Here is an 18624-nt window from a genome sequence, read left to right as displayed (position 1 = left end):
GACATCCCTGTTGGTCTCCAAGAAAGCTGATAAAAACTATATTGAAGACACTGAGACAAGCCCAAAGTCCTGTCTTGATGTAGTGTTCGAGTTACTGGCTACCACTGCTGGCACCAGCTCTTCGAACTCATTGCCTGAATCAGTTCGGCTTCTTGAGTCTCAACTTCAAGTTGAAATACATGGATCAGATATTATACGACAGGAAGCCGAAGGACTGAGGAAGTCCCTGCAGAATTCAGATGCATACTTTCTGGTGCAACAACAAGCACTGGAGGACTTAAGCACCAAACAAGAGAAACTTAATAAGCTTGCTAAGCATCTTACCAGCATTATGGGTACCCAGGATATTGTTTCTTGAGCTCTTCTAAAGTGGTTTCAGTTCTGGACTTGTTTTGCTGTGGCGTTTATATGCTGCTGTGTTCCCTATATTTGCACTGGTGGCGAACTTTGATGCCCATTGGATGTAATATGTGTAATAGCCGTGATAGCCTAGTGTAAGTTGCTTGGTTATTTATTTCCTTGTTATCTTGTTTATTTGTTTGCTTGTAGTCAGTGAAGTTCTTTTTCTGCGGTTTGCTAGTGGCTGCAATAACCTATTTTTTAAAACTAGGCCACAATAACCATGGGCTAATATTTACTGTAGTGACACTGGGCCTCCTACGGGCCGTAGAAACAGTGGGCCTTCTACGGGCCGTAGAAACAATGGGCCTTCTACGGGCCGTAGAAACAGTGGGCCTTCTACGGGCCGTAGAAACAATGGGCCTTCTACGGGCCATATAATCAATGGGCCTTCTACGGGCCGTATCATCAATGGGCCTTATACGGGCCATATGATCGATTGGCCAAACATGGGCCAAACAGACCGCATTCTGGCCGTAAATGGGCTAGAGTTGGAATCATCCGTTCATGGGCCGACCATAACTGGCCATCGTTAATAGGACGTATTTAATGGTGCTATGAAAACGACCCAATGTATTAACGGACCACAAACAGGCCGACTGTAACCACGAGCTGAATTTGGCCCAAGCAGAAAATGACAATAACGGGCCGTAAGTAAAAGAATGCTGGAAATGAGCCCAAGAATAAATGGGCTCTGAGAAGGCCGAAAGATAACATGGGCTGGAGACGGCCCAACGGAATAACGGGTCGTTAATGGGTATAAAGTGATACACTGTTCATTACGGGCCAGTTTCACCACGTGCCGTTAATGGGTGTAAAGTGATACACTGTTCATTACGGGCCAGTTTCAGCATGGGCCGCTAATGGGCCAAGAGTTACAAAGGGCCTCATATGGGCCGAAAGACGTCATGGGATATACATGGGCCAGAAATGAAAACGGGCTGGAATCATATTGGACGGCCCAGATGATGCTACTGGGCCTAATTCGAATAGGGCGTAACGGGCCTTGGGTTAGCGGGTTGTAAATGGGCTATATGAGAACAGGCCGTTAACATGCTTTCCATGGGCCGGCCCGCCAGCTTTTGACCAAGTCAAATGGGCCGGCCTTTTCACAGGAATGGGCCACTGTTGGGCCGTGCCATGTGTCGACATATCATAGGCGCCTTCTGTCCAGTGAGTGGATGACATCTGTCCCAACGATGAGCCAACACGTGTTTCCTCTAGCCAATGATGATTTTACACGTGGAAAATCCCCATTGGTCGGGGCTGTTAATGGGTTATCGGATCCAAAACCCGACCCGATAGCTTAACGGCGTTCCGTTACGGTGGATGCCACGTGTCGGTCACCCTTGACGAAAGCACTTCTGTGACGCGTGATTTATTGTCATGGAAGTGGACACTTCCGTGATGATAATTTTGGTAATGTCATGGAACACTTCTACGACAACACAGGTATGACTATCTTGATTCTGTCATAAATTTGTCATGGATGTACATGCATAACAAAAAAAGCGACCTACTGTGACAAACACGTATCATCACAGAAGTGTATTTTTTGTAGTGATTTTAAACATTTCAAACATGGATGAAAGTGGCATATTATGAAACTAGATGAAATTCTAGTCATTTTTCATATATAAAACATTTTAAACCGATGCACCATTTGTGAGTTATAAAATGCATGATCTAGGGGGGACTATTCTGTAAAGCTACCAAACACTGGATAAATAGGAAATTCGTCCATGGAAAAACAAGTGGCTTGGGCCGAAACTGTCTGGGCCAACAGTGTGGTGGGCGCTGGGGTTGGCCTCACCTAGTGGGCTGAGGCCTACTTGGTGGAAGAGGTAGACGGCGGGGCGCTGGGCCTAGGCGAGGCAAGAGGAGGCCCACACATAGAAGAGGGCATGTGCTCGGTGCGTGCAGCGCTGCTGCACCTTGCCGCAGAAGAACGACAACGGCGCCATGGCAACAAGAAGCAGGAGGTCGCCGCGGTGGGGCTCCTTCTGGCCGGATCACGCCAGATCCCGCGGGAACGGAGCGAGGGCGAATGGATCCACGCACGAGTAGTCGAGGCAAGAGCACGAGAGAGAGAGAGAGATGTGAGAGAGAGAGAGCTGGTGTCGGTGTCAAAACCGGCGGATCTTGGGTAGGGGGTCCCGAACTATGCGTCTAAGGTGGATGGTAACAGGAGGCAGGGGACGCGATGTTTTGCCCAGGTTCGGGCCCTCTTGATGGAGGTAAGACCCTACGTCCTGCTTGATTATTCTTGCTAATATGAGTAGTACAAGAGTTGATCTACCACGAGATCGGAGAGGCTAAACCCTAGAAGCTAGCCTATGGTTTGATTGTATATTGTCCTACGGACTAAAACCCTCCGGTTTATATAGACACCGGAGGGGGCTAGGGTTACACAAGGTCGGTTACAAAGGAGGAGATATACATATCCGTATTGCCTAGCTTGCCTTCGACGCCAAGTAGAGTCCCATCCGGACACGGGACGTAGTCTTCAATCTTATGTCTTCATAGTCCAACTGTCCGGCCAAAGGATATAGTCCGGCTGTCCGGAGACCCCCTAATCGAGGACTCCCTCAGTAGCCCCTGAACCAGGCTTCAATGACGATGATTCCGGCGCGCAATGTTGTCTTCGGCATTGCAAGGCGGGTTCCTCCTCCGAATACACCACAGAAGAGTTTGAATACAAGGATAGTGTCCGACCCTGCAAAATAAGTTCCACATACCACCGTAGAGAGAATAATATTTCCACAAATCTAATCTGCTGACACGTTTTGGCAGCATGACATCACGCCATGGCCCGGTAATTATTTGAACCGTTTTTCCTTAACCAGCCACGCACATAACATGAGGCGGTTTCTTGACACGTCTTGTCAAAGTAGAGATTGTGTTCCCCTTATTACGGGATTCTCATCAATACGGACGTGGGTAACCCAACCGTGCCATCAATTATGGCGCTTGGTGGATAAGCGAGTTTTACCAGGCTAGTGGGGACGCATAGTTTAGTCCGCCCTTATTAAGGGATAAGATCTCACCTTTTTCTACCCACGCCTTCTTCCTCCTTGCTCATCCATTCTTGTGCACTCGAGCTCCAGCGCCCAAGTCCGCATCCTCCTTCTCAACTCTCTCAAAAACATGTCCAGAGCAGGAGGCAAGTGGATGGCCTCCTCCGTCACAGAGGGGCACATCAAAAAGTTGCGTGCAGCCGGATACTTAGCCGCGGACATCGCGCACCGGCTGCCAGCCGCGGGGCAGGTTGTCCCTACCTCGGAACCTCACGAAAGGGTGGTTTTCCTCCCCCACTTCGTCCGCGGATTGGGGTTTCCCCTCCATCCATTCGTCCGTGGCCTCATGTTCTACTACGGGCTGGACTTTCATGATCTGGCCCCGAATTTCATCCGCAACATCTCGGCGTTCATCGTCGTGTGCGAGGCTTTCCTCCGCATCCGGCCCCACTTCGGCCTATGGCTGAAGACCTTCAATATCAAGCCGAAGGTTGTGGGCGGCCAACAGGCGGAATGCGGCGGAGCCATGGTGGGCAAAATGCCCAACATTGCATGGCTTGAGGGCTCCTTCGTGGAGACCGTAAAGGGGTGACAATCGGGGTGGTTTTACATCACCGAGCCGTGCGACACCAACTGGGTGGCGGCCCTCGAGTTTCAATCCGGAATGCACACGCGACTCACTTCCTGGAAGAAGAAGGGACTGTCCTGGGGTTCATCGGTGGAGCTGGACGGACTCCAGAAGTGTATCCGGAACATGACAAGCAAGAAACTTAAGCTTGTCAACATAGTCTAGGTCATGCTCTTCCGCCGAATCCTCCCGTGTCAACAACGGGATTTCAACTTATGGGAGTTCGACCCGGCCCGGCACCAGACTCTAAGCGAGCTCTTCGACACGACGCACAAAGACGTCTGGACGGTGCTGTTCAAGGGTGCCGAGGTCCCTCCCTCTCTCACAGAGGACCGCGGGCTAAGGGCAAAGCGCCCTGCGAATCCAGTAAGTTATGTACATCTGGTAGGATATTTATTTCCGATAGCTTAACCATGTGCGGGGTCTGAGCTCCCATGCCTTTAACAGGACTGGGTGGAGGCATCGGAGCAGATTAACTTTCCAGCCCCCTGCTCGAAGACACCGCGGACGCTCTCCTGACGGAGATGCTGACTCCGGCTCCTTATAAGGTGCTAGAGAAGACCAAGAAGAAGGCCAAGGGAACCCGAAAGAGTTCTCGGCGCCAGGTGGTATCGGACGCATCGTACAATAACTCCATGATGCACTCCTCCCATAAAGACGAGGAGGAAGATGAAGATGCTCCCCCTCCAGCTGGGGGAGACAAGAAAAGGAAGGCCACCCCGACCAGGGAGGCCGAAGGGTCCAAGAAGGGAAGGACTCTTCTTCCGGACTGCTCCACCACCGCTGCCGAAGGCGAGGACGAGTGGCTGCTCATGGCCAAGCCCCTGGCAAAGTCGTAAGCCTTCGGATACCAGAGTAACTCATAGCATACCTTTATCACACTGCTTCTCCTAACGCCGAATATGATTATGCAGACCGCCCCAAGCCCGTATCGACGTATCTTCGTCGGACGGCTCCTTGGATTCGTCGGATTTGGATAGCGATCCACTTCCGACCGCCTCCTCCCCTTGCCCTACGGACAATGCAGAGGTATTGTCTCAAGGGGCACCGAGCCTGGGGGAGACAGTCCCGAAGGCGCCTCAAGGCGACCTTCCGGACTATAGGAGCAAAGGGAGCAAGGCTCCCGGGGGCTCCAAGTTCGGCTCACAGCCGAACACCGCGCTGGAACCTCCAATGGTTCCGGACCCGGGCAGGCGGCCCCCTTCCAAAAGGGGTAAGACGCCCATGCCGGTGACCTCTGTCCATCCAGAGGCACCGGAGAACTTGCTGGGAGCGCTTCGCGGCCCTTCCATCGACGAAGAGCACCGCACTATTATGAGTGCGGTGATCAAGAAGGTTCAGTCCGCCAAGAGCAGACTGACTGAAGCTTGTGCCAACCTTCTAACAGGATTTGAGGTAATTATTTAAAATATAGGGAAAATATTACCGCATAGACAGTAGCCCCTGATGCTCTATTTGGTGTTCACAAAGAAAAGCCAAATAGAGGATCAAATAATATCTGTAGGAGTCTAATATAAGTATGTCTATATGCATATGCAGGCTTTGCTGCTGGCCTCTGCCGCACTGACTGCGGAGGTCGCCGCACTGAAGCAGGACCTCGAGGGGTCCGAGAAAGAGCTCGACCTTGCGAAGAGGCAGCTTGAGGAGAACAAAGGTAAGTAATACCTTGTCATATATATATATATATATATAGAAGAAAAGATGCGATTGCAAAATGACAGGATCATTATGAATTTGCCAGGGGCCACGACCGAAGTGGCGACCCTGAAGCAAGCGCTGTCCGAGGCCGAAAATAAAGCGGCCCAGGAGCGCACCGAGCGGGAAAAGCAAGAGGCACGGGTGGGCGAGGTGCAGCAAGAGCTCCAAGCTCTCGTGACGAAGCACGAGGCGTTGGAGCTTGACTCGAAGACGCGAGAGTCTGAGCTTGCTGCGGCCCTTGAGAGCGCAAAGAATGCCAAGGCTGAAGCCCAAAAGGCCCTCCAGGAGATTGAGGCGATGAGGAAGATAGCGGCGGGTAAGGCATTCAATATGCAAAGCAAGCATGTGAAAGTAAATTACTTGTTACTTACCTGAGTCCGGAGCTCTCTAGGAGCATTCGTAGATTTGCCCCGCAGCGTGTCAGATGCCGCAAAGTTTTACCAGGCCGAGGAGGGATGCTCGACGGAGAAGCTGTTCTGGTCTCAGTATACTGGGACCGAACACCTGATGCCTATGAGCGACCAGCTGAAGCAACTGGTCGAGCTGCACAAGGCGGCCGAACAGGCCATGAAGGGCTTTATAGTCTGGATGTGGCCTGGCGACGCCCTTCCCAACAGCTACTTCGGCCTGGTGAGGCGGCTTGTGGATGCCTGCCCAGGCTGGAAGTCATCAAGCGGTCCGTCTGCATCGAGGGTGCACGCCGGGCTTTTGCCCGTGCGAAGGTGCACTGGGCCAAGATGGACGCCAAGAAGCTGGTGAAGGAGGGGCCGCCGCAGGGCAAGGAGCATCGCCGCCCCGAGATGTATTATGAGGGTGTCCTGAAGGGTGCCCGTCTTGTAGCGGACGAGTGTGTGAAAGATGTAATATTTGAATGAACTTGCTCGTGTGATCTTGTGGTATGAAATCTTGTTCATATGCGCTATGAAACGCTTGTTTGAATTTAAAATATTACCTTCTGTTTATCAAATCTGAGAGATGGCTAGTCGGCGGCTTCTGCCCCCATGCCACGAGTGCTGGGGTGTTCGGGATAAACCTGAGCACTCTTGTTCCCATTTTGGGGTCCTTCGAGGGAGGTGCTCAGCGCGACAAACAAGGCAATCGGACTATAATGCTTTATCACTCTCACTTAGCCATAGAATTCTATAATTTTAAATTTCGGCGAAGCCCCTAGTATTCGAAAGGCCGAATTCGGGGCGCAATACACGCCTTAAGCCGGACAGGGCCGACTCCTCACTCTATGCGGCATAAGTCTTTAGGGACTTGAAACCTCTCGAACAACGACCAGTCTCTCGCCTTATCATGACAGTCAGTTTTAGCTTGCTCTACTAAGGTGCTTAGCCCAGCAGAACCGGGGCACAATTGCTGTAGTTCTCCCAGTGCTACCTTAGCCGATATAGCGGAACGTAAGGTACCAAAACATGGGAGCCGGGCAAACCCAACTATTGACCCAAGACATGATTCGCAGCTGATGCATATAATGCTATAAGTTCGGGGTGCCGCACTGTCTAAAGTGTTCCGACTTCTCACGCCGTATTATGGGGTATGCTTAAGCCCCTAGCGTATTGGCCGTACCAGAGTGTACGTGTGCTGGATGTCATGAATGAACATATGTATACATAAAAAAGAAGAATAAAGAATGCGATAATAGTCTAGTGCTATGCATTGTTTATTCAAAAAGGTGCATTAAAGCATAATGATACAAGTGGTGTGGTAATCAAAAAGTAGGACTATTTGACATGTCCCCTCCAAGGGCAAGTTGAGGAATGATATTTAGAGCGAGTATTTCTCTTGTTGTCAGAGACCACCTGGGAGTTCCATGGTGCGGCGTAGCATTCTGCCTCCTTGGTTGCTGCATCATGTGTTCGGCAATCTTACTGTCAGACAGGGTTTCCAGAGATTAAGGTCCTGAAAGAGAGAAAAATAACAAAGCGGGAAGCCCCTAGTGCGGTTGAGCCGTGTCTTGGGGTGTGACGTAGTCGTGCCCCCCTCCCCACCCGTGCCCATGGTATTTTCAATGCGTAATTATGTACGCGTGGCACGGATTTCACCGTTTGGCTGGTACTGGGGTGGGGCCCGCATTGCTATGCGAGCTCGGAACGTGCCAGGCGGTCTTGCTGCCGATTACTCCGGGCGCGCTTGAAGGTGTTCAGGTCCTTATTCGCCGAACTAGTGGATTGCCTTAAGAGGCTGCTTTGCGCTTCTGCTGCGAGGGCCACAGTGTGCTCCTCCGTGCGGAGAGAGCGCTCTGTGTTTCCATTAACTGTGATGACCCCCCGAGGTCCTGGCATCTTGATCTTGAGGTATGCATAATGCGGTACCGCATTGAATCTATATCGAAGATTAACTCCTCGCTTCGGAAGTTATCCGGGGATAGCAACTGCGGAACGGGACTATATCGAAGATTAACTCCTCGCTTAGGAAGTTATCCTGGGATCCGAAGACCACTTCCAGTGTCACTGAGCCTGTGCAATGTGCCTCTACACCTGGTATGACGCCTTTGAAGGTCGTTTTTGTGGGTTTGATCCTTGAGGGGTCTATACCCATTTTGCGCACTGTGTCCTGATAAAGCAGGCTCAGGCTGCTGCCGCCATCCATAAGGACTCGAGTGAGGTGAAATCCGTCAATGATTGGGTCTAGGACCAGTGCGGCAAATCCTCCATGACGAATACTAGTGGGGTGGTCCCTGCGATCGAAGGTGATCGGGCAAGAGGACCATGGGTTGAACTGTGGGGCGACTGGCTCCAATGCATATACGTCCCTTAGCGCACGCTTCCGCTCCCTCTTGGGGATGTGGGTTGCGTATATCATGTTCACCGTCCGCACTTGTGGGGGGACCTCTTCCGTCCTTCGTTGTTCAGCCGCCGGGGCTCCTCGTCGTCATTGCTATGCGACCCCTTATCTTTGTTTTCGGCATTTAACTTGCTGGCCTACTTAAACACCCAACAATCCCTGTTGGTGTGGTTGGCTTGCTTGTCGGGGGTGTCGTGTATTTGACACGAGCGATCCAGTATACGGTCCAAACTGGACGGGGCCGGAGTGCTTCTTTTAAATGGATTTTTCCGCTGACCGGGTTTAGAGCCTTTGAATCCGGCATTGACTGTCGTATCCTCTGTATTGTCGCTATTAATGCGGCGCTTGTGTTTGTTGCGACGTGACCTGCCATTGCCATCCTTGGTATCCGAAGTACCATGGTTCTTTGATATGTTATTGCTACGAGCCAACCAACTGTCTTCTCCCGCACAAAAGTGGGTCATGAGTGTCGTGAGGGCTGCCATAGATTTCGGCTTTTCCTGGCCAAGGTGCGGGGCGAGCCACTCGTTGTGGATGTTATGCTTAAAAGCTGCTAGGGCCTCTACATCAGGATAGTCGACCATTTGATTCTTCTTTGTTAGGAACCGTGTGCAGAATTGCCTGGCCGATTCCTCTGGCTGCTGAATTATGTGGCTCAAGTCATCGGCATCTGGCGGTCGCACATAAGTGCCCTGGAAGTTATCGAGGAATGTGGCTTCCAGATCTTCCCAACAGCCAATGGACTCTGCTGGCAAGCTGTTGAGCCAATGCCGAGCTGGTCCTTTGAGCTTGAGTGGGAGGTATCTGATGGCGTGTACATCATCGCTGCGGGCTATGTGGATGTGCAGGAGGAAATCCTCGATCCATACCGCAGGTTCTGTTGTGCCATCGTATGATTTGATATTTATGGGTTTGAAACCCTCTGGGATTTGGTGATCCATTACTTCGTCTGTGAAGCATAGGGGGTGTGCGGCGCCTCTGTACTGGGCTATATCGCGACGCAGCTCAAATGAGTCTTGCCCACTGTGTTCGGCCCGGTCGGATTTACTTTTACTGTATCCGGCGTGACGGTTATCGTCTCGCATAGTGGCGCACCCTCGTGATCCATAGATCGATCTTGCATGTTTTGCTTTGTCCTCCAATACATCTCGCAGGTCTAGCATGTTTCCCCGTGCCTTGTCATTTTTATTTGAGTGGCGTCGGGGAGCAGGCTGAGTTTTTGGCTGAAATGCCTCTCTGTCGCAGCCACGAGGTGGCCGGTTAGCCGCATCATATGCTGGAGATGTAGGTTTGAGTGCTTCCTCCTCCAGTCGGGGTAGCAACCTATGCTTTGGGTAACTCTTGGAGGGGAGTTCGAGTTTATATTCCTCGGCCGCAAGGACTTCAGTCCATCTGTCAGCTAGGAAATCTTGATCAGCTTGAAGCTGCTGTTGCTTTTTCTTAAGGCTATTTGCCGTGGCTATAAGTCGGCGTTTGAAGCGCTCTTGTTCGACAGGATCCTCAGGCACGATGAATTCGTCATCGTCGAGGCTTGCCTCATCTTCGGAGGTAGGCATGTAATTATCATCCTCCGCCTCTCCATCCGCCGCTCTCTCTGGAGGGCTGGCTTCTCCATCCTCCTGCCCTAAATCTTGCTAGAGGGGATTGTTGTCGTCTTTGGCACTGTCCGGAGTGCTATTATCTCCAGTGCAGGGGTCACCGCTTTTGCTTTGGCGAGACTTAGAGCGGCGCCGCTGACGCCGGTGCTTGGGTTGCTTCCTGCAGGGGTCATCCTCCGCTGTCTTGTCGCCATTGCCTTCTTTGGGTGTGTCCACCATGTATATATCATATGATGAGGTGGCTGTCCAGTGCCCTGTGGGCAGTGGTTCCTCTTCGCCTCCTGCATCATCGTCCATACCGTCGATGTCTTCGGAGTCCAAGTCTAGCATGTCGGTTAAGTCGTCGACAGTGGCTACTAAGTGGGTGGTGGGTGGGCGGCGAATTTCTTCGTCATCTGCATCTGAATCCTACCAGACATAGTTTGGCCAGGACTCTCCTGACAAGGAGAGAGACCTTAATGACTTCAGTATGTCGCCGAAGGGCGAGTGCTCAAAGATATCCGCAGAGGTAAACTCCATGATCGGCGCGAAATCGGATTAGATAGGCACGGGCGCAGGCGGTTCAGAGTCCGTGGCCGGGGACGAATCCGGTAGTTCGGCGAAACGGCTCTCGTGAAGGGTAAGGTCGATACTCGGCTCGATCGCCGATGAGAGTGTGGCCTCCGTGGTGGGGTCTATCCACCCATCCATGGATGGCGCAGCTGGTTCCGAATTGAGGGTCGGAGCGGTTGCCGGTGCAATCTCCTGAACACTGTCTGATGGTAGAGCTAAATCATAATCATCGTGATCGTGTTGAGCACAAGGCAGGGGCTCGAATCCGTCGAAGATCAAGTCTCCGCGGATATCGGCTGTGTAGTTTAAGCTTCCAAACCTACCCTGGTGGCCAGGGGCGTAACTCTCGATCTGCTCCAGATGGCCAAGCGAGTTGACCCGCAGTGCGAAGCCGCCGAACACAAAGATCTGTCCGGGGAGAAAAGTCTCACCCTGGATTGCATCGCTGTCGATGATCGAAGGAGCCATCAAGCCTAACGGCGACGACACAGAGGAACTCTCAATGAAAGCACCAATGTCGGTGTCAAAACCGGCGGATCTCGGGTAGGGGGTCCTGAACTGTGCATCTAAGGCGGATGGTAACAGGAGGCAGGGAACACGACGTTTTACCAAGGTTTTGGCCCTCTTGATGGAGGTAATACCCTACGTCCTGCTTGATTATTCTTGATAGTATGATTAGTACAAGAGTTGATCTACCACAAGATCGGAGAGGCTAAACCCTAGAAGCTAGCCTATGGTATGATTGTATGTTGTCCTACAGACTAAAACCCACCGGTTTATATAGACACCGGAGGGAGCTAGGGTTACACAAGGTCGGTTACAAAGAAGGAGATATACATATCCGTATTGCCTAGCTTGCCTTCCACGCCAAGTAGAGTCCCATTCGGACACGGGACGAAGTCTTCAATCTTATGTCTTCATAGTCCAACAGTCCGGCCAAAGGATATAGTCCGGTTGTTCGGAGACCCCCTAATCCAGGATTCCCTCAGATGGAGAAGGAAGGACGGGGAGGAGGGACCGAGGGAGAGGGTGCGGGGTCGGCCTGCTGCTCCTGTTTGGATGGCCAGTGAACTTCCGGCGCGGCAGAGGCGCAGGACAAGGAGGCACAGCCTCGTGCGTTTCCTCAGGCACGCGGGCGTGTGAGAAGGGGCTCGCGCTCCTGGTTGCTGCTGGTCGAGGGGGGGCCGAGTAGCAAGAGGAAGGAAGCAGCGGTGCTGGAGGGTCCTGGTGGCCGGATCCACGACACGGCGGGGCACACGGGGTCCTGGAGGCGCTCAGGAAGAGGTGGGGATGGCCATGGCGCTGGAGCCTTGTCGGTTCTCGCACACGATGCACAGGTAAGAGGCGGCATCGCTAAAAGGAGAACAAAGAGAGGTAAAGAGACGTGAGTGGAGGAGGAGACCGAAGGAAGGATAAGGGCACGCTATGGTTGGTAGATCGGGAGGGGATGGACCCCAAGGAAGAGGATCGGTGGTGGCTGGTCTGGTTGGAAAAATCGAGGGAGGATTTGAATAGGGGAAGAACCCGAGGTGGGAGGACACAAGAGGAGTGGCGGCGACAGCTAGGAGGATCCCTAGAAATTAGGGATTCAGTCTCGGGTTAGGGGCTATCATGTCCCTCCGATCAAAATCGGACGGTCAGGAAAAATAGGCTAGGGCTCCAAATAAGAAAACGGTGATGTTTTATAGATGTTTGGGGATGATCCAGACCCAACGGTAACGAAAGTCCGGTTCGGGTTCGGGGAAGTTTCGGACATGGGCGAGGGGTCGATGCACTGTGCAAAGAGGGGTTAGGTGAACGACGTCAAGTGTGTGGTTGGACTAAGAAGAGAGAGGGGGAATGCAACCCAGCAACCGTTTCCGGAGACCGAAAACGTCCGACGTTTGACCGACTATAATGCCGCTATAATTAACTGTTGGGGTGTCAAACGGACTCTGAATGCGATGAAACTTGGCAGGCGACCTACTAACAAAAAAACATCGCACGCAAACTTTCATCCCATTCCGTGAACATTTTCTGGCCACTTATAAAATACTATTCCGGAGGTGCCGCGGGCGCGTGCGAGTGTGGCTGGGCTCAGAACGGACAACGAACGAAACAGGATGAATCTGGACGAATGCAAGTTTTTAAAACATGATGATGCAATGCGGATGATGACATTGCAAGATGGAACACGCAAGCGGAGGACAAGGCAATAATAGCGAGTAACTGGAAGACACCTCGCGCAAAGGACTCGGGGCGTTACAACACTCCAGCACTACGAGAGGATCTCGTCCCGAGATCTAGGATGGCACCAGAGGGAAAACGGAACAAGAAGAGAAGAGGGAAAACTAAGTTGTTTCTTTGACAAACGGTTGAAACCAATGAACCTTGAGAGGTTAAACAATTGCGAGAAAAGAATACAAGGAAGATGAACAAAGTTGAAAACACTCCTTTAGAAAAGAGGAACAAGGAACATTACTAAAACCTTGTAGGTTGAAAGACATAAGAAAAAGTGTTGCAATGGATAAGAAGTACATGTAAGCAATCCGGTTGAAACGAGATGTACAAGGACTGATAAAGAATCAATTACGACAACACTCCGGTTGGAAATGGAAGGTAAAGAATATGACCTTGGAAAAATTAAAGCACTTGGATGAGACTCCGGTTAGAAGAGGAGTGATGTCCACAACACTCCGGTTAAACAAGATAGAGAAGGAGTACAACTGATATAATTTGGGCAGCACTCTGACTGTAAGTGGGAGGAATTGAACATGAACTTGACAAGATGAGAGGATACTTGAAAAGAGGACACGACACTCCGGTTGAAACGATAAGCACAAAAAGAACACAATCCTCGCAATTCGAGATGATGATTTAAAAGAGCAACATCACAAAGCCTCCAGGAGAAAGAATGGAAGACCGATCATTGGAATAAGAATGGAGAAGAAAATGCCAACTTCTGCCACAAATGATCTTGGAAAACACCCTTCCAATAAGGTTATAATGGAGTTGTTGGAAAACCAACAACGAAAAGAACAAACTTGTAGTGGGCTTATGGAGAACATCTCAAAACTATGAGGTGAAATTCTGCCACTACATAAACAAAAGATTGGATTGATATCCGCAAGGAGACAAGAAACTTATTTCACCGGGGGGACAAATGAAGAACCTGGATCATTTATGAGCACCATAAATAGCAATAATCCTTATGGAAAGCTTTAGGTGAAATATAATCCAAGATAACTCCAATGAAGAGATTGATGGGTTGTAAAGGATCTCATAAACGAATTGAAAACGATGGGTTTACAATATGTCATTCCGGACAACTTACGAATCATGAAACACGAAGTGAAATTGTCAAGAATGACATAACACCACCTCAAAAGTTGAGATAGAAAGAATTTCACTTCAGAATGCAAGATGAAGAATGATTGAGCTCCTCCAACAAGTATCTTGAAGAACACTTCGAGAATGAATTAAATCCTTGATGAACCACCATGTAGAGCCTCCATGAAGAACTCCGGTAACAAAAGAATAATCAAATGAAAGGAAAGATAAGTTGAAAACACAAGGTGAAGCCTTGCGATGATTTAGATGGAGCTTCATGACAAGATAATGCCGAAAAAACTTGGAACTCCGGAAAAGAAAGATGAACAAAAGAAATCATGAATTTTGATGAACCTCTGGAATAAGGAATTGAATTTACTCGATGAAACAAGAATAAGAATTACATTATGCCTATCCTTCATCAATTTAGATTGATGACAAGCTAGAATTTGGCATACTACTTATTCTCGTAGAAAGGATTAAGATAGCTATAGCACAAACTTGAGAAGGTCTTGATGGATCCACCGATGGGGTTTGGAAACAATGAATGAATTGATATGATAATGAAGGAAGAGAAATCTTGCATGAACCACCGTAAGAATTGAAAGTAGCAAAGGCATAATTCGCCGGAAAGAATTAGAAAATGAGATGAAGATACTTGAGTGAATTTAGATCCATGAGAACAAAGATATCCCGAGTTGATTAGAGGATATTTGAGCGATGCACCAGTAAGATTTGGAGAACGAGAGCTGAAAGATGGAATGCATAATTCTGAGATGATGGGCTCCGGAGAATCAAACTGAAAAGACTCTTGAATTGCTCCAGATGGTGAAAAGAATTCTCACAATTGAAAACAATTATGAGAGGATGGCATAATGCTAGAACCGTGAATCTTCGAGAGAACGGGCCAAGAATTAAAGGAAACACTTCTTCAGTCTTCAAATCCGAGAATGACGATGAGAAACACCACCATGAATTGTTGAGACACTCTGGTATGATTAAAATAGGAGAGGTTGAGCCAAAGATGAAAAGAATTTGATAGCAATATTGGGGACGACAATTGACTGATGAAAATTCATTCTTATGTCAAACTTTAAAAGATTTGAGAATAGCTCTGGGAAAATTAGAAGAGTCGGGTAAGATCCTGGGGAAAGACCTGTGGGTTAGGGCCCACTCAAGAGAAACACTATTGAACGATTTAAAATAGAGATTGTGTCGGTCGAATTAAATGGCTTGAATGAGATAACAACCTCGAAATAGGTTGAACGGATCTTGAATGAAAAGATGAGTTTTCTGAGATATCTTCAGCACCCCAGATAACAAGAATAGCAAGAGGTGAATGATAAAGAGGTGCACCGGCATGAGAAAATATTTGAAACAAGGAAAAGGATATGATCAACACCGAAAAATTGCATTGAAAACACTGGGAAAGATAAGAGAACAACGAATGATGAACTTGAAGCTCTGTTAGGATCTTCATGAGAATCACCAGGTAAGAACATTGATGGGAAAATGGAGATACTTCCCATCAATAAAAGGATACTTGATTCAGACATCTGATTCCTTAAAGAAAAATGGTGGGAGGGCGGGAAAACAAAGGTAACTTGGGACGGATGAAACAAATAACATTGAGAAGACTTTGAGTTGATCTTGCGGTTGGAAAAAAATGATAGGATTATCTTGAAGAGAAGCATGTCAGTTGGAAAAGAGTTGACATGACAACCTCAGTGATCTAGAAGGATTAGTATTCACATAGAAATATGAGAACACCGCTTATGAAAGGTATGGAATCCACATTTGATTTCGAAGCAACTCGAATACCACAAACCAAAATAAAAACAAAGGATTGGTTTGCAAAATAAGCCGGAACAACCATATGATAGACCCCATATCGTATCATGTGTCTGTCGGAAAGATATCCTACGAGATACTAGAATTCCCACTTATAAAATCTCGAAACTTTCTGGTTATGCAATCAGGTGTTAGCGATACAGGGGAAGCATAATATCTCACCCAAACTAGCAAATCCGACATCCAGCTGTATCCATCCTTCAACACATAACCAAGAAACCTTTGGAAATCATGTACCTCAACCATCGAAAAGCACCCGCTATATGAGTTATGGCAATACTCCCAAACTCCCGCCCCAGTACTGGGTGGCGTCGAGGTTATCTCACCAACAACCGCATAAAAGAGATATTCGATGTCGGCGAACTCTTGTATTCCAGAACTGCAATGGTAAACTTGTGATGACAACACCTTGGAGCTCAACTCCCCGGGACACTGCCACAACCCCTAAATATCAGGAGGCACCAAGAACAATGTTCTCGTCACAAGACTATCGAAACGATTACAAGATACCCGCGTGATCCTAAAAAAATTTGTGAAATTTTAGGAGAGAAGAGTCAAAACTTCTATGTCAGGAGGCCTCACCAGAGCGACGAAGGGACTGAGGAGTAAAAAGAATCCTACTCTCCGATATATATAATCCTAAAACTCAAAACATTTTGTTCTAGACTCAACAACGTCAGCGATTTGATAAAGAAGGGGGCTCCTAAGTCGGGGATGGCTCTAATTACCAACTTGTAACACCCACAATGCGGCTATATCTCCCACGTGTCGGGGCACGACTTAGAGGCATAGCCGCATGGTAGGTTTGTCACAAGAGGGGTAATCTTCACACATCCCATGTAGTGAATAACAAAGGGATAAGGAGTTGGCTTACAATCACCACTTCACACAAATACAAGTTAAACATACATCATCCAAAGTACAATCAAGGTCTGACTACGGAACCAAAAAATAAAAGAAGACAACCCCAAATGCTAGATCCCCGATCGTCCCAACTGGGCTCCACTACTGATCAATAGGAAGCGAAACAAAACAATGATCAAGATCTTCATCGAGCTCCCACTTGAGCTGGGTTGCATCACCTGCACTGGCATCATCGGCACCTGCAACTGTTTGGATGTATATGTGAGTCACGGGGACTCAGCAATCTCACACCCTCATGATCAAGACTATTTAAGCTTATGGATAAGAAAGGGGTAGTGAGGTGGAGTTGCAGCAAAGCACTAAGCATATATGGTGGCTAACTTACGAAAAAGAGAGCGAGAAGAGAAGCAACGCACGATCGAGAAGATAGAAGTGATCAAGAAGTGATCCTGAAACTACATATGTTCAAGCACAACACAAGACCGTGTTCACTTCCCGGACTCCACCGGAAAGAGACCATCACGGCTACACATGCGGTTGATTCATTTTAATTAAGTTATGTGTCAAGTTCTCTACAACCGGACATTAACAAATTCCCATCTGCCCATAACCGCGGGCACGGCTTTCGAAAGTTCAAAACCCTGCAGGGGTGTCCCAACTTAGCCCATCACAAGCTCTCACGGTCAACGAAGGATATTCCTTCTCCCGGGAAGACCCGACCAGTCTCGGAATCCCGATTACAAGACATTTCGACAATGGTAAAACAAGACCAGCAAGACCGCCCGATGCACCGACATCCCGATAGGAGCTGCACATATCTCGTTCTTAGGACAACACCGGATGAACACTACATACAGCTAAAACCAGCCCTCCAGTTTCCCTGAGGTGGCGCCGCAAGTGGCTCTAGTTTGGACCAACACTTAGAGAAGCACTGCCCCGGGGGGGTTAAAATAAAGATGACCCTTGAGTCTGCAGAACCCAAGGGAATGTGATAGGTTGTTAGGAAAATGTAAAACCAAGGTTGGGCCTTGCTGGAGGAGTTTTATTCAAAGAGAACTGTCAAGGGGTTCCCATAACACCCAACCGCGTAAGGGACGCAAAATCAAGGAACATAACACTGGTGTGACAGAAACTAGGGCGGCAAGAGTGGAACAAAACACCAGGCATAAGGCCGAGCCTTCCACCCTTTACCAAGTATATAGATGCATTAAAGTAAATAAGATATAGTAATGATATCCCAACAATATCCATGTTCCAACAAGGAACAAACTTCAACTTCACCTGCAACTAGCAATGCTATTAGAGGGGCTGAGCAAAGCGGTAACATAGCCAAACAACGGTTTGCTAGGGAAGGTGGGTTAGAGGCTTGACATTGCAATATGGGAGGCATGATATAGAAAGTGGTAGGTATCACGGCATGGCAAAAGAGCGAACAACTAGCAAGCAATGATAGAAGTGATTTCGAGGGTATGGTCATCTTGCCTGAGATCCCGCAAGGAAGAAGAACGAGTCCATGAAGAAGACAAACGGACGTAGTCGAACGGATCCTCACAAACGCGATGTTAAGGGAACTAACCCGAAGAAGCAACACCGGTAATAAGCAAACAACATGGTAAACAACCATCACATAAACATGGCATGATGCACAACCAAGTATGATGCATGTCCGGTTTAAAGAGGCATGGCATGGCAAAGTGCATAAGCAAAACTACAAGTTAAGTGGAGCTCAATATGCAACGAGTTGCATATTGACGAAACACCACAACAATTATTTAGTTCTCTCCTGTTTAAGTACTCAATAACATTAAATTTTTGTTAGCATGGCAAGAGGGTGAAGCATAAGTAAACTACACATCTAGGCAAGTTTAAGTGAGGCCGGAACAACAAGCAACAAGTGCGGAAAACCCTCATGTGCAAT

This window comes from Triticum aestivum, chromosome 6A, assembly GCF_018294505.1.
Source record: "Triticum aestivum cultivar Chinese Spring chromosome 6A, IWGSC CS RefSeq v2.1, whole genome shotgun sequence".
Lineage (NCBI taxonomy): Eukaryota > Viridiplantae > Streptophyta > Magnoliopsida > Poales > Poaceae > Triticum > Triticum aestivum.
Note: the sequence above shows the minus strand (reverse complement) of the source record.